Source organism: Neopsephotus bourkii, unplaced genomic scaffold (assembly GCF_033783945.1).
Source record: "Neopsephotus bourkii isolate Nb327-2 ecotype Australia unplaced genomic scaffold, CSIRO-AGI_Nbou_v1 NB_354, whole genome shotgun sequence".
NCBI classification, from domain to species: Eukaryota; Metazoa; Chordata; class Aves; order Psittaciformes; family Psittacidae; genus Neopsephotus; species Neopsephotus bourkii.
The window spans coordinates 1900092-1916802 of NW_026900860.1; the positions used below are offsets into that span (position 1 = coordinate 1900092).

At 40.2% G+C, this 16711-nt stretch overlaps 1 long non-coding RNA gene across 1 annotated transcript; it reads left to right on the forward strand.

Annotated features, from left to right (window-relative positions):
* Window positions 1–8696: 8696 nt before the first annotated feature.
* Window positions 8697–16351, forward strand: LOC133209602 (uncharacterized). The gene is made up of 4 exons (XR_009724692.1): window positions 8697–9586; window positions 9924–10040; window positions 13324–13441; window positions 15007–16351. It is a non-coding gene; the product is annotated as an uncharacterized LOC133209602 (long non-coding RNA).
* Window positions 16352–16711: the final 360 nt, after the last annotated feature.

Sequence of the window (16711 nt, forward strand, 5' to 3'; positions counted from 1 at the left end):
AAATCTGGCACACACAGGTAATCTTTGCCATCTTAATATTTGTTAAGCTTTTTGATTTACTGAGAAGTTAAAGTCACTGCAGGTCACAAAACCTGCACATTAGATCTGCTTCATAAAACACTGTGAGTGAATGCTTTAGTCATTCATTTCACAATCTTTAAACCAATGTAGCTGAAGAATTGCACCTCCAATTTATAAATCTCTCGATTTATTTCTGATTCCAGTTTATAGGATGGGAGTATATCCAGCTTTCCCCAGCCATTTGTGCATAGCTAGAGAAGAAACCTAACATATTTCTTGCATAATGGAAACTTGATCCAGCTTACATTTGTTAAATCACCCAAAGGGAAATGTTCTCACTAAGAAACTTTTGCGCACTGTTAATGTATCAAATCTGACCCGTGTTTCAGATTTCTGCTATTCTTCTGCATCTAATCTTTCTCCCTCCCTACTCCAATGCACACACTCATCCCTCCCTTCTGTGGGAGAGAAATGTGACTATCATAGTCTCCCTCTCTCTGTTTTGCACATCTGCTTCCCACCCTTTTTCTGAAGGAGATATATGACCCATAGAGAAATCAGAGATGTTCTGAACCATTTTGGATACCTACTGCTATGGGATGTGTGGAGGCCCATGGGCAGCTCAGGTTTCACATCTGCCAGCTTTTCAGAGGATGTGATCAAGGGCAGAAATAAGCAGATGATGATGATGACGGTGCTACGGAAACTGGTGTAAAGGAAATGGGATCCTTCTTCCCGGAAACATGTGTGCCCCCTAGCATGTGTCAAGATCATTTGGATGTGGTAGGAAGGCCAACACAAAGGGAAGTGTATTTTAAATAATGCATTATTTAAAAAGGGAGACTATGTCTTTAAGCTAATGTCTGAGTTACTATCGACTTTAGATTTGGGCATGGTCTTTGACCTTGAAATGCTGGCAGTCAAAAAGAGTGAAATGAGTCAAAGAGTCTGTCAGACAAGGTGAGATACTGAGCTTGCCTCTGATCTCACACCAACATGCGGTGGTGTAACTCCATTGCCCTCTGTAGCTTTATGCAAACATATGAAGAGAAAAACCTGCCCCAGAATCACTCAGTACCAAAATATACCCTTCTTTTTCTATGGCAATGTAAAAGCTTTACAAGAGGAACACATAAGGTGCCAAAGGGCAAAATTTTGGCTTGGATTAATACTGCTTGCAGCCACCCCAGTGCAGAAACTTCTCTCCAATTAACTGACCTTGATGGATAAATTCCTCCTTTTTATCTTCCTCCAACCTTTCCCATATTCCATCTCTTTTTCTCCTTGATCCTCCTGATAAAGTCAGGCTGTCCTTCCAACTGTGATCAGCAGAGCCTTTAGCCAGTGCATAGCTTACTCTCCAAGGACTCCTGATGCCAGGGGCTCCTTTCATTTTCTCTACAAATACTTTCTAACAAATTTAGAAGGCCTTATTGGGAAAGGAATGGAATACATTTGTGTGTAGTGATGTATCTGCTAAACGGTGTGTGCTTTTCTCCATGCATTTCTCAAGGGACTTTGAGGCACGTTCTGTGGGCAGAGCACATGGAATTGCTCAGATGTATTGTTTGCATAGTGTGATATTATTCTGACTATCAGATCCTAAAAGAGAATTAGGAACACGCACAGTTTTGGAGACTTCCTGATCTGATCTGCCCTGCTTAGAGCCTGACTTTGCCCTTGTGTAGTACAAGTTAGGTAAATGTGTGGCCCTCACAAGGAGGCTCAGAGCTCTACAACCAAGTTTTTAAGCTCCCTCCATCACCAGTGTGGCCAGGAGAGAGCAATTTGTCATGTGGCATCAGTCAGACGCTTCTGATAATTGGTTTTGGGATGAGGCATTCAGCCCAAGGTCCTTCATGTATCTGACTTACCTGGTCAGCCAACTTTCTTTGGATACTGTGCAAACAGCAGCAAGTGGTAGGCTTCAAGTGCAAACTAGACAAGCACTGCTTGAGTTGTGAGAGCTTCAGCAAGCTCACAACTCGGTCCTCCTGTTGTGGGAAGGAGGGTATTAGCGGAGAACAGCCAGTTGTAGGGATATGAGTGGGCATCTGAGGGTCGCTGGCAATCAGATAAGGTAGGACCTATGCGTCAACAAAGGAATTTTGTCTCTTTGGATGTGAAGGAGGGAGGCAGAGAGACAAGAACTTCAAGAAATCTCTTGATGGAATAAAGAAGTATGCGTATGCTTGCACTAGGACATATGCAAAAAGTGCCAATACCAGGTGCTTTACCCTCCTGAATTGGCTGCTGTGCCATAAAACCACTTTCTGTTTTCTTTTGTCCCTCCAATATTCAACAAAGAGACATCTTGTTTGAACCTCCCCACTCACCTCTGAGCGGTCCAGCGAAGAAAAAACCCCCTGAGAGATGTGACTGCACATGCACACAAGGACAAGAAAGCAGGAAATGTACCAGCTGCTGGGGAAAAAAGAGGAGAATGTTTGCAGTCCAGGAAGGGCTCTCACTATGTCTTTTCCACTTGTTTATTAATTCATTGCTCTTTGACATCTTTCCCCCAGTCACTGCTTCCACTAGATGTTCTACCGGTTTAACGGCAAGCAATTACCCTTCCCCTGGCTTTGAAGCTATTGTTCTTCAGACTCTCCTGTCTCTGGGCTCACAACAGCTTTGTATTTTTTATTAGCCTTAGGTCTCCTGAGTTTTTCTGTAAGTTTGTCTGTTCTTCACATTTCAGATAACTGAGGCCAAATTTGCATCACCCTGGCCTCAGTTTCTAATACTCTACCCTGTCTTCACCGAATTCATGAGAGTCAGAAGGGACCTTTGGAGATCGTGTACTCCAACCCCTAGTCTTGAGAACGTTAAATTCAGCCTTGACATTTGGTTACTGAAATTTGGCCCCACTTTTGCAGAAAGGTTTGTAAATATGAACCCTGATTTTTCACTGTGTAACAAACTTCACACCCAGAACTACCTGTTTTTACACTGATTGCAAACCCTTCTCACAGGTTTCTGTGGTATGGGTGTTGTGCTAAGCATGGGACTGCTGTTCACCCTCTTGTTCTATTTTCTTGGTCTCTGCCTTGACAACGGATGAGTGTCTCTGCAATGCACCACTGTGGGGTGGCTGCCAAGGATGCTGAGGTTCCTTTGTGCCTGGGTTTCCTCCCATGGTGAAAACAGGGAGGGCTCATGTGTACCTTGATGAGAAACTGCTCTGTGCCTGAGCTGCATCTCAAGTTGCAGCTCAGAATGGCTGAGATAATAGTCAGTGGCCCCATCATGCTGGATCACATCTTAGGGCTGAAGGCTCAGCAAGTGGTTGTCCTTAATCCTGGCTTGGCTTTGCCAATGATATGGTGGGGGCTGACATGGGCACTCGTATTCCTATCGTGGAAAATCTGTGTGGCATTCCTGAGAGTCTTGTTGAGTGAACCAAACAGGTATTACTAAAATACTTCTGTCTTGATCTGTGTGACTTTTTGCTGTTATTTCTCTGCTTACTAAGAATAATTCTTGGCCTTCATAAACCAAGATTCTTACTGGGCTTTCTCTTTCTCTTTCAGATATTTAATTCTACTACAAAAGTGTAGAAAAGTGAGTTACTCTGGCTTCCTTAGAGCATTTGTACAGAAGCTAGAGGCAGACAGGGAAAATCTAAGTTAACTTAGATTTTTCTCACCTTAAAGTATAAATCCTCATGAAGGAAAATATTTTGGCAAGTCCTGTGACTGAGCTTTGGGAAAGTGAATTCATCCATTCTGTTTCACACACCACAACTTTTTATGTTGAACTTGTTTTTCCGAGCTCCTTGTGACTTTCACTGTTAAAGGATTTCTGTACACTACTATCTCAAGGTTTCCTTTCTGCTGAAATATTCTCAGGGACCGCAGTGATCACTAAAATTACCCATCTAACTTCTCCACATAAATGACTACGTTTCTGCCCCACAGAAAGTGAAAACAAAAAAAGCTGTATGTTCATGCAAGACCTTTCCAGGTAGCTTTCAAGTCCTTTGTTTTTTGCTTGGTCTTGGGTTGTCAATGTTACTGTTCATTTGCATTTCACATCTCTGAGTAAGACAGTGCCCTCAGGGTTCTGACTTGTTATTGGGTGCCAGAGCTAAAACTGAGCCATACTTTCATGTTCTATTGTATTTGATGGGGGAATCTCAGCAGTGCTTTGTCTCTTCCTGTTTGGAGGATATCTCCTTTGCTGACAATGTTTGATACCTGCTGGTGATCAAGGTGCAGCATGGAGTTAACCCTCTTCCTGCCAAGCAAAATGCTGTTGTACTGTTCTAGGTCATTTGTATGGGAAGGGCTGAAGTGTTTAAAGGAAAGTGTGGGGAATGGGTGCTTGTCCTGCAGAGAGTTGTAGCTGATGGATTATAACAATCCGTTCAGGACTTCCTCTCATTGTCAGTATTTACTCAGGAAAGATTTTATTAGGCACTGATCTATAGCAGCATGAAAGGCAAACTTAGCTATACTGATGCAAAGACCCTCCCTACAGTGATGCTGGTGCTCAGATTAGCAGCCAGGTTAAAATTCAGTTCTTGCTGCTTCATACCTGAAGTTGGACAAGGGCTATTGCACTGCAGGATATAACAACAGAATCTATTCTAAAGGTCTGCTGAGGGATTGTTAAATTAAATATAATTTTACTGCAGGCTTAAGTGCTTGAAACAACTCTGTCAGAATGCCAGTTTAGTGAGACTAAGGAAGCCTGTGAACAACCTGAAAATCACTGTTGGAGAAAGGCAATGGAAGATTTTTGCAAACTTTGTTGGCTCTGTCTGCATTGAGATGCTATGGTTGGTGGGCTTTCGAATCTCAGGCAATAAAAGGCTCATTTACAGCAATTTCAAGTTAGTAATAGTCTTCCTCTTCATTTCTCTAATAGACGTTTTTTCACTTACTCTGCCGTATATTCCTCAGACTAATTCTTAGCTTTCATAAACCAAGATTCATAATGAATTGTTTCAGATACTTAGTTCTGCCATAAAAATGAAGAACATTAACCAATGGAAAATTAGATAGGCAGAAACAATATTGCTCTATCTTTCTGCCTAATTAAGGTGAATATTTAGTTCCACCCAACTTTTACATGCATGATATTATTTAATCATTTAGTTACTAGAAGAGCCCAGAGAATAATGTATCCTGATTTTCTGTTTACAGAAACACTGTGATTTCCCCAGTTTGGTTCCTATAATTATTTAATGATAGATGGTTAGTTCTCAGTTCCAACTAGCTGCCAGCTCATTCACGCTACCTCAAGGACAGCTTCCACTGTGAAAAACAGCTGAAGCAGTGACTGAGTTTGCTGATACCCTCCTGAACATCTTAAAGAATCAAATCACCGCTCATAGGATACACCATTTCTGCAGATAGTGTTTTACAATAAGATATATTTACTGAAACAGACCTTGGTTTCCAAACACACAAAAACTTATCTATGGAAGTGTAAAATGGAAATCAAATTGCAAGACTAGCATGGACTTCACCCTGAAGCTGTCCTGGTATGACATGAAACTCATCATTTCTGTCCTCTATGCAGTGGGCATGTGTCTCATTAGAGCAGGGATAGTATTTCACACTCTATAGTAAATACATTATTTGGGGGGGGGGAAGAGGTGAATAAGAGCCCTCTTAAGGTGTCAGTAGGATACTTTCAGTGTCTTGTTTGGTGTTTTACCTTTCCACACTGGCAGGTATCCCTCAAAACACCTGTTTTGGTGTCTCCAGCCCTGACATATCCTAACATCCAAATCCTTTAGATCTGTATTTTGATGGTTTTTACATTTGTTATATTCTTACATTTTCTCTTGATACTTACCTTGTATTTTACTTCTTTTTTGAGTTATGATGTTATACTCCTTATTGCCAAAAGCATCCTTTTGAGTTTCACCCAGATCCTCCCTTCTTTTTCTTTCTTAAGGACCTCCCAGAAATACAGGCCCATAACAGAGCATTCTTGGCTCAGATGTCCCAGAAAACAGTTCTAAAAGGGAAGGTAATATGGGATTTTCATGGCTTTCTCTTACACTAACAAATCATTCCACTGGGGGTGTAGGAAATCTTCCACAATTAAATTTCTGTTGAAACTGGTGCTTTTCTGGGACAAATGTAATGGTGCAATTTTTCCAACAGCAGCATTTCCTTCTTTGATTGGAAAAATAGGTACCCCAGGGTGAACATTATGGAGAAGCTGGGGATGGCCCTACACAAGGTTATGCAATGTGCTGGGCTTCACTACAAATTAATAATGTCAGGTGTGTTGCCCTTGAGAAGTGTCTATACATGTAAACAGAGGTAGATTTAAGCACATGCTTCTAGTTGCACTTTCTTCTGTTAATTCTGTTTCCCAAAGAAGTGGTAAATGCTCCATCCCTGGCAGTGTTCAAGGCCAGGTTGGACAGAGCCTTGGGCAACCTGCTGTACTGGGAGGTGTCCCTGCCCATGGCAGGGTATTGGTACTGGATGATCTTAAAGTCCTTTCCAATCCAAATCATTCTATGACTATTATTCTAATTCATACATTCACACATTCAGTGTTTTGGGTTTTTTTTCCCTTTCTTCACCCAGATTATGACCATGTTTGTTCTGGATTCTTGTAATACATTTGTGATTCTAAGAAGGCTTTGTTTCTGTGAGGGTAAGCAAAATCATGCTTTTCTAGTGTGTTAGAAGTAGTCATGTTGCTAACAGTATGGGTTGTGTGTATATTTTCCTGTATAACAAAGTTTTTAAAGCTGTACCATGGCTTGCAGGTATTTTCCTGATCTTTAAAAAAACAACATTTAAAAAGTACTGTATATACACTCCACTTTAAATATTTTCATTATTCATTTATTGTTTGTAATAAGTTTAACCCTAATCCGATGTTTATTAAAACTGGACAGGATTTATTAAATTGGTTCAAGATTATCAAATATGTGCAGATCTTTACATATATTACATTAATTCTCTTTCTAAATATTTGCAAAATTTATTAAGTCTTTGCAAGACTTTTAAAACTGTTACATGAAGCTCAAATTGGCCACATTCATAATGCTGACAGAATGCACTGCTTAGAAGAATATCTGAAAACAGCATCTGAAGAATGAATCAGCACAATGTGCTGTTCCAAAATCATTTTGGTATGTTGTCATTAAGAAATGCACTCGTAAGGGGCTGCAGGGACAGGACAAGGGGTGATGGGTTCAAACTGAAACAGGGCAAGTTCAGGTTAGATCTAAGGCAGAAGCTCTTCCCTGTGAGGGTGCTGAGGCGCTGCCACAGGGTGCCCAGAGAAGCTGTGGCTGCCCCATCCCTCGCAGTATTCAAGGCCAGGTTGGGCACAGGGGCTTGGAACAAACTGCTCCAGTGGCAGGGGGTTGGAACTGGATGATCTTAAGGTCCCTTCCAACCCAAACCAGTCTGGGATTCTGGGATTCTAAAACTCCTTTAGACATTTCATCTTGTTTTGCGCGACAGTGTAAGATGTCCATCACAAATGGGGTGAAGGTGCACCTATTTGTGTATTCCACTGCCTGCTATAACTGGTAGCTTTCCTGAGTCCATAGTGAAATTTAGAGGAGACTTGAGTCTGCTCTAAAGCCCAGTCAGTACTGCAGCCCCACGGGGAAGGGAAGAATCCGTACTGATGTGTTCAGTTGAAGGCACCGGATTCAAGTTCAGGAGATCCGGATTCTAACTTCTTGTGGGAATTCTGATGAATAATATGTGCCATTTGCTGCACATTTAAACTCCAAAATGTTACAAATTACCAGGAATTTTGGAAAACCTTAGCATTACTTTTCCTGTGTCTCAATTTCTTCACTGTGAGGAAAGGAAGATGACACAACCCTGGTGTGGGCAGATGGCATGGAGATGAGCTGATCATTGCTTATTACATTTGTACTGTTGCATTTTTGTATTCATCATGACCATATAAGAACCTTTTAAGGAAAACAGATTTAGTTTTTGTATATTTTTTTTATTTTTTTGCCACTAAAAAGATGTTTTCAGTGTAGGAAACACTTTACTTCAAAATGAAGTAAATGACAACCTGAAAGCTTCATTTTATGGAAAAGCTCCGGAAGTTTACCAGAGCAGGAATATTCAGTCTAAGGTTTGGGTTTTCATTCTCCACAGTAACATTTATCTTTTTTGCTAGTAAGTACAATGCAATCAGTGATGTCCAAGATGTGTTTTCTCAGGGGACAAATGGTGTGGGTATTTAGCAGCAAAAAAAATAAAAAGGAGAAATATGGAAACAGTGTCAACATTTCAAAAGCTGCATTTTCCATTAATGGGTTTATGTAATATGAAATATATTTATTTTTATTTTACATTAACATAAAATGAATCTATACATTTTGATAATGCTTTATGGATGTATTTGCTGTCAGTTCACTCGTGCTCTCAGTTTACCTTTGTTTCACCCCTGAAATTGATACTCCCTTTGTGCAGCTTGATTAGAAATGCCTATGTGAGGGTACACAAACACTAATAATGATCACTTGCAAGTCTGCAAACCTGTCAAGTGAACAAGTTCACTCTTCAGCTTAGCCAGACAAAACCTTAGTCTTGGACTTTGGTGACACAAAGCCACGGTCTAGCACTGATGGTGCTTTACACTATGACCTGTGCCATAGGTAGGCATTGTATTAGCTGCAGCAGCTTATATTCAGTGCTTCACCGCCTTCAATGGGCACAGCTGCATTTGCTGCTTGTGATGCTTATTAAACACCAAGATAGATGATACTAATTTTCCAGTTGGTTTTTGCAACCCAGATTTCCACTGGCAAGTGTAAACAAGGGTAAACCACATTAGGAATCCAGCAAACCAGCTCCTAGAAAGTAAGCTCTGGCTCAATAGAGAAATGATTTGCTGGGAATAGTAACATTGCACTTTAATTTTCTCAACAGATCTCATCAGAAACATTATCTCAGAGACTGCCAGAATGCAAAGCTAATTTGTCTTTTCATAATATGCCTTTTAGACACCTCCATTTAAGTATACAATGCATTTGTCTGAAGCACACAGGGAAGTATCTTCTGTTATGGACAAGACTGTTGTCTGATGCAAACTAGAACAGGACTGTGGAATTTTATTGAAGCTGTGGCAATCAGCACTACTATGGGTCTCAGTGTGAATGTTAATCTACTTTAAGTCTCTTTTCTCTTGTATTTAACCTTTGGGTTGGCTTGTTACAGTAGGCATTATATACGTCTTTTTCTGAGCTATTAATTTAAACAGCCTTCTACAGTGTCTGTGGGCAAAGAGAATGCATACTTAACATTTCTTTTCTAAATATATTTTAAATGGGCCCTTTTTGTAGTTACGAAATGTGTAATTAAAGCTGTAACCCAAAGAAACGTTTAAATGTATGCTTAAGAGTCTGTATGGACTTATGGAATTTCTGGGTATATTTACTATTACTCCTGACCTAGCCTACATTTTGTTGTCAGGCAGCTGGTACCATGGCATGACAGCTCTCTTGCAAGGGCATACTTTATTGAGATGTGGGAAAACCTTGTGTTTTATTTGAGACTGTGGAGGATTCTTATCAGTTATACTCAAATTGAGGTTGAAGAAGCCAAACCAGGTAACAGGATGTTGCTGAGTTTTTTCACATTGGTCATACAGCTGGTCAGTTTGAGTGTATTTCTTCTCACTGAGGAATTACAGCTCTAATTGTAGTAAGGTACGGAGATCTTCATATAAAGAGTAAAGTGGTCAGTCCCAGGAGTGATGGCAGAGCTGAGTTCAGTACTTAGGGTCCAAAAGCAGAGTAGGAGGGAGAGTTAGGATTCTAGACAGGGCAATTTAACTTCGGAGACACCTCTGCCAGCTGGTACAAATTAGTTTGTCTAGAACAATGATATCAAATTCAGAAGCACAGCCAGATACCTCTGTAAATGAGGACTTCAGTCTTTTTGCAGATAAATAACGCTGTTCTCTTAGAGAAGATAAGAGGAAGCATCACTTTTTCACACAAATCCAATGTCTATGGCACTTGCATGTGAAGAGGAAGGATGGTTCCAGCCTTCTCAGGCCAGGTGGGATTTGGGGTCACACCAAGTTGTGAGATTTTCAGAGGAAAATACCCCAACATTTTGCATCTCTCTTGCTGGAACGAGACTGCCAGTCACCTGAGAGCTGAACGTACATGGAGTCAGACATTGTGGTGCACAGGTAAAGTCACTCCTGTGGGGGTGAGATTGTGATTTATGGTAGCTAATTATTGACTTCAGAAACTTTTCCAAAGGAAAAGATGAGAATCCTAAACCTTTCCCCTCCTAGCTTCACCACCAGATGACCATGAGATGTTTCTGGCCCCATGATTGTTCCATTCCTGGATGCATAGCAGTTACAAAATCTTCTGTAACTTCATGGTCTGTGCACTCTCATAAGATTTGAAGTCCAAAAGCCTCAGCCTAAAGTGACCCCTAATATTCTGACTTCACAGCTAGATAAATGCTGCAAGCACCAGACTATTTGGCAAGAAGAAGGCGCCATCACCAATGTGAGTAATGAATGTTTGGAATATACCTAACTTCTTCAGGGACTTCTATGCTGGGTTTTGGATTTCCTACATCCCAAACAGATTTAAGCTCAAGAAAAGGTATCTTTTGGGACATCCTCTGGAGTGCAAATACAGCCAGAGTTCTGTGAGTAAATTCCTGAACACTTTACTGAACACTGACCTAAAATTTGTGCATTGTAATATCAGAGGAAACCATTTAATTTCATCTAGTCACTTTTTTTATGAAGCCATACAATTTGGTGTTTGGCTACAACTGATCAGCCAGAAAGGCATCTTGTTTTCATTTGAAGGATGTAGAAGATGAATCCACCATTTCACTCAGTTATTTACACTCATGTTACATTATTCCTCAGCTGACTTCGCCTGACTTTCATTTGCAGGTGGTAGGAGCACGGTCTCACGCAGTAGCTGCAGTTGCTTTATGACAGTTGTGTGGGAATAGTTTTTCAACCCAAGCAGTTCTTAAAAACTATAAATATCCTTTTCTCTTTCTTTGGCTTCTCTGCAGGTCTGTAGCTTTATATGCACAACTTGTTTACTCCAGCACTCTTTGGAGCTGCATAGCACAGAGGCAGTATGTGTGAGTTAAACAGCTACGGGTGGAGTGGGGAGTTACTGTTTATTAATTGTTCTTCTGTATTTGTTATTATTTGATCTGTAACACATGATGAAAATGCATTTTTGATGGCATAGCTTGCCCTGATTTAGATGGGTCAATCTGATATACGAAAGGCAGCTTCATTTACTGTCCTTGACATAACTAGCCATACGTTAATGGGAACACATCTTTCTAGCTAGACTTACTATTTGTTCAGAATCTTAATAGATGGGCTTTGTGCTTGTAAATTTCTAACACTTCTTACCCTATATTTTTTAAGTCAAAGTGGATCTTTCTGCTGAGGATTGTCTGTCACATTTCTTTTTCTTCTTTTTCTTTTTTGTTTTACAAAAGAGGAATGTGTTTCCAGTCACCTTCTGTGACTTAAAAGCTATTGAGTAGCACTTGTGTTTGAATGTCACATTATACATACCACGGCTGATAAAGAAATGTCATTTTCCCTCTGTTGCTGGTATCTCTTACCCTTAAAGAAAAAAAAAAAAAGATGTTTTGGCTCAAAATGTTTGGTGAAATATATTTAAAATGACGTCATGAATTTGTTGGAGAAGGCGAAATGGTGGTGAGGTTCTCCTCTCATACTTGTTCAGTTTGGTGATTCCCTCTAAATTGGTGAACGTCTGAGGATCCAGCATTAAGAAACCCAGCTAGGCTGGTATTACAACATAGCAAGTGCTAGAGTGAGTGAAGTTGAAGATCCTTTTAACCCAGTGCTTTAACTCACCTCGTAATGCCAGTAAAGTGTATGCTGTGCAAGGCAGGTAGGTTGGGAGGGCTTATCCTTGCCAGTTTTCCTTCTGACACATGTGGATATATCTACACACAGTGACCACTCACTGCTACTGAGCTTCTGGCAAACCATTTCCAGAGCTGGACATTGCATGTAGGTTATAGTCCCCTTGCTAATCCTGACATTAGCAACCTGGAGTTCACCTGATTCCTTCTTTCACTGCTTATGCTTTTTCCTTCCTGCAGGAGTCACCCAGTTTAATGGTGGGTTAGATGAAGAAGAAGGCCTTTTCCTTTGCACATTTAGAGTGGTCAAGCAAGCAAACAGGACATCTATGAATGCCTTCTGTCATGTGCAGGGAGCATAGATCCATGGCCCAAAGTAAGAGTAGGTTTTCTAATGTTGGACCCCTCACTACTGCAAACATGGCTTTTCTCTAAACTGCTGTTCACTACATGAGGTTGAATTCTATTATTCTGTTTGTTTCATGTTTCAGAAAGCCACTGAAACAGGCCCCTTTCTCTGTGCCTGTTAGAATGAATCAGCATAGCTTCTTTCACGGCCCTGAGCCTTATTTTTTCCCCTGTGCCCCAAGGTCAAGAAATACAGATATGTTCTGTCAGTGAGAGGAATGGAAAGAGCTGGCCCAGTTTTCCCAGGCTTTCAGAGAGCAAAAATCCCAAACAGGGCTACCAAGGCAAGACCTGTCCTCTGGGTCTAGGGCAGCTGGATTTATGTGCACTCCTGCCTCATCCTTTCCTACTCAGGAACTTCTGTCTTCCTGTAAGGAATGGGTAGTGCAGAGTGACTCATCCTGGCACTCGGCCACCTGGCAATGCTCCTTTTTTGAAGGAAAATCCCCTGGCTTTTGTAGGGCACTCCTGAGAGCTAGCACAAAGGGGCCAGAATCTGGCCCAGGAACTATAACACACGCAGCTTACTGAAACTGCTTAACACTATCCCGCAGCTACAACACACCATTGTCTGTCCATCCTATCTTGTGGAAGCTCATGGTGATTTTTTCCATGCATTTTATCCAGCTGTACGTTGTTATCGAGTGCAGCTTCTGTTTGTTAGTTCCTCAGATAAAGGCCTCCCTAAGTCTGATCCACATTCTCCTATTGTGCCTCTTCCTATATCACTGTATGTGGTGCATTTCTTCTTTCATGTCTCTTCCAAGACTATCTCAGAGCATCCATCCATTATCTGGTGATAGGACTTGCTCATTGGGATTAGTCCTTTTTCCAGAAATAAAAATGTATGGCATACATAGCATTTAGCAACACTGTACAGAACTTTGCTTTGTATCATAAAGAGATTAGTGTTTCTTAATTAGTGCAGTCCAATTTCCAGCTGCATCCATAGGCTGCATTTTTATTGACTGAAAGGTATGTATAGATGTGGCCTGTTCTCTTCTATGTTTTACATCTGGATCCTACTGTTTTCCAGCCTGATCCATGTGAACTTTGCTGGTGTGTGTGTGCATTCCTTGGAACAGCTAACAGACTATCTCCAGGGAAGATCTGGTCACATCTATGGACATACCACACACATGAGAAACCCCAAGGTAAGAAACGAGTACGTGTATATGCATGGGGAAGAGTGTTTCTTGAACTGCTGTCAGGTTTAATAGTACTTATGGTTAGTCCTGTGTATTTTTACTTTCTTTAGCTACAAAAGTTTAACTACAGACATATCAATATCACTGAAGAAAGGACTGCTTTAAGTTTCAGGATTTACTGTAAAATAGTTTTCTTTTCATGCTTTGTTTCCCCATCTCTTCATATTTCTAATACTATGAAACTGATATATACATAGGGATGAAGTCCTACTTGGCTTGGCATTGAAGAGCTCAGGGTTTTGAGCTTTCTGAAAGTTAGTAAGAGGTACAAGTTGGGATATCTAGAATGAAGTCACATGGCCTAAACAAGCTCCATCTGGAATGTAAGGCAACAACATCTGTTTAGCAACACAGGTCGACATGAACACACAAGCCTGGTGTGTGCTCCCTGCCCCGTTTTTTCAGTCAATAACTAGGTAAAAATCAATGGAGGAGGGGTAAGGAAAATAATGGGCTATTTTTTAAATCTAAAGTTTAAAGAACATTAGAAAAAAGTAAAAAAAACAAGGCAGAAATAATAACAATAAAAAAAAGTCATTTTAGACGTATCTTATGCTGATTTGTCTAATTTTGGTAATGTTATTATAAGTACAATGAAAACAGATTTACACTGGAAGTATCAGACTTCTGTCCTAAAAGTTGACACAAGTTGTCTTGCCTACCACATTTATATATTATGTATATATTATATTTTATATAATATATAGTATATATACCTATTATACATTTTATATATATATGCACACATTTTTTATATATATATTAAAAAAAAAAAGTATATTTCCAGGCCAGGTTGGACAGGACAACATGTTCTAGTGTGAGGTGTCCCTGCTCATGGTAGGTAGGTGGGAACTGGATGATCTTAAGGTCCTTTCCAATCCAAACCAGTCCGTGATTCTATGATCACAAACATAATCAAGTCCTGCAAACTGCGTTCCTCTCTGTACCTGATATATGATTCACACCTGGTAAAGAATGAAGGACCTGAAAATATGGGCTGCTGTTAAGGTCTTTCTTTTGAGGCTTTTCTCAGTGTCTGGGCTGATGTGTCTCTTGAAAGCCTTTAATTTAGGGGTCAGTCAGCAGGAACTGACAGGGCTTGGTGTGTAAAAGAAGACAGTCATGGTATCTGTCATCTTCTTGAGTAAGTTGTAGGTTTTGTACAGGTTGGGATCAAGCAATATCAGTAGCTGTGACTAAAATGTCAGAGGCAGAAAACTGGACCTAAGTGCATGCATGGAAAAACTGCCCACACCTCCGTGTTTGTCAGTGAATTAATTTGGTTCAGAATGGTGATAAGAGATCAGAAACAGGATGAAAAATGAAAGCTAGGCTGCCTTGGATTATCTGATGCTTGGGGTTTAAGAAAGTATATGGTCTGATGACAATCTACAGCCACACACTCAGGCGTCTCAGCAGGTAGATTTTGCATGAAGAAAGTATTTGCAGAGATGTTTGTAAGAAAAAGAGCAGTCAGGCTGCCTGGGTTTCTCTTTAAATTTTCATTTCAGAAAACAAGCCCAAGCAGTGAGCTCTGAAGTGTTCAAATTCTAGTGTAGACAAGAAGGGAGGAGATGTGGGCAGCACCTCAAATCTCACAGCATGTTCATGGTCCCTTTGTTGCGTGCAGCCTGTCACATATAATGACTGAAGAAGTTCTGCTTCTCTCTCTACCTGTTTTTATCTCTGATTTACCTGGCAATATGACTATGCAGCCATCTGGGTTCTTGTGCTCTGTGGGCTTTACAAACTTTGTAAACACTACAGGTTCACACTCGGGAATTACATGCACAAGGGCCCAGCCAGCTAAGCAGCACAAGTAGCGTGTGGACACCAGTTTATAAGCCTTTTAGAAGATTTGATGGTGTGTTCTTTATTCTGTCTGTCCGTCCCTGTGGGCACACAAATGCACGATAGATTAATCGAGTTAAATATATCCCAAAGTTGTTTGAAACAATGCCTATTTAATTTTTTCAAGAGGCTGCACAGAAGTATAGCATTGTACCACAAATAAAAGTGTTGCCACAATGCCTGTAAATCAGAGCTTTAAACTATGTTTCAATTATCCTTCTATTATCCAGCTGGTGTTTAAACATGTTTATTATTCAAATCAGTAGAGAATGTGCTGCTGTTGTGTAAACAACTGTCAATTGCTGAAACAATGATTACAAGGCACCATCTCTTTCAGGTGTACTTAGAGGTACTTATACCTCAACCACTTGTATTTAAATAACATGCAAACACAATGCTTGAGTGACTACTTTCACTCCCGTTTCCAATACCTCGTGCCAATTCTATTACATTAAGAGGGAAATCTATTACATTTTTCATTTATACACATCTGTACTCTGTTTTTAACCATTGTATCATTAAGGCTTGAGTTAATATAATAGATATGCCAAGAGATGCAGTACATATTGAGAAATCCTGTTCAAAATAAAAGCCAATTTCTCTGCATTATTTTAAGGCATTTGAAAGCTTTTGTGAAAACAATACTAAGAAAATTATTTTCTAAAGAGGAAGCCTGAGAAAGAAAAGATTTAGTCGTGGAACTCTGCTATCCCCCAACCTCTCTATTTGTTTTGATGGAAACTGAGTACATTACAAGTTGATTGCTTCTTTTTTTTTCCAGGTAGGCATCAACAAAATACAGCATTGATGGTATTAAACTGTCTGTCTTGTACATGTGACAGTATTCAGTACCTTCACACGCACTTACTGCTGGCTAAAGTGTTTGCCCAGTGAGCGTTAGAGGCAACTTTTTCCTGGTTTGTCACAAATTGGAAGGGAGAATGGTTGAAAAAGCTGCGTTTGTTATAAAAAATTCCGTGAGGATCCTCAAAAGAAGCAACTGGAGGAAAGATTTTCTGCTAATCTCAATGTTCTCATGAAGCAAAGATGCTACCACAGTCTTTGTCTGTCCTCAATATTCTTAGAGGGAAAACCTGGAAAATAGAAGCAGATATTGAAAAGTACAAAACCAAAACCCCAACATGAACCTTCTGGTGAATGACACAGGCATTGCTTCCGACTCTCCCCCTCCCAACACACTTTTTTTATCCCTGTCTTTTAAGTTAAATGCTTAAATGTAAAGCTAATGGAAGAAACAAACACTGCCATGAGGATAAGCTGTTCTAATGTGCTGATAAAATATGACATTCTTTTTCAGAACTTAATAGAGATGCTTTGACTGTTGTTCTGCAGTCAACAAGGCTG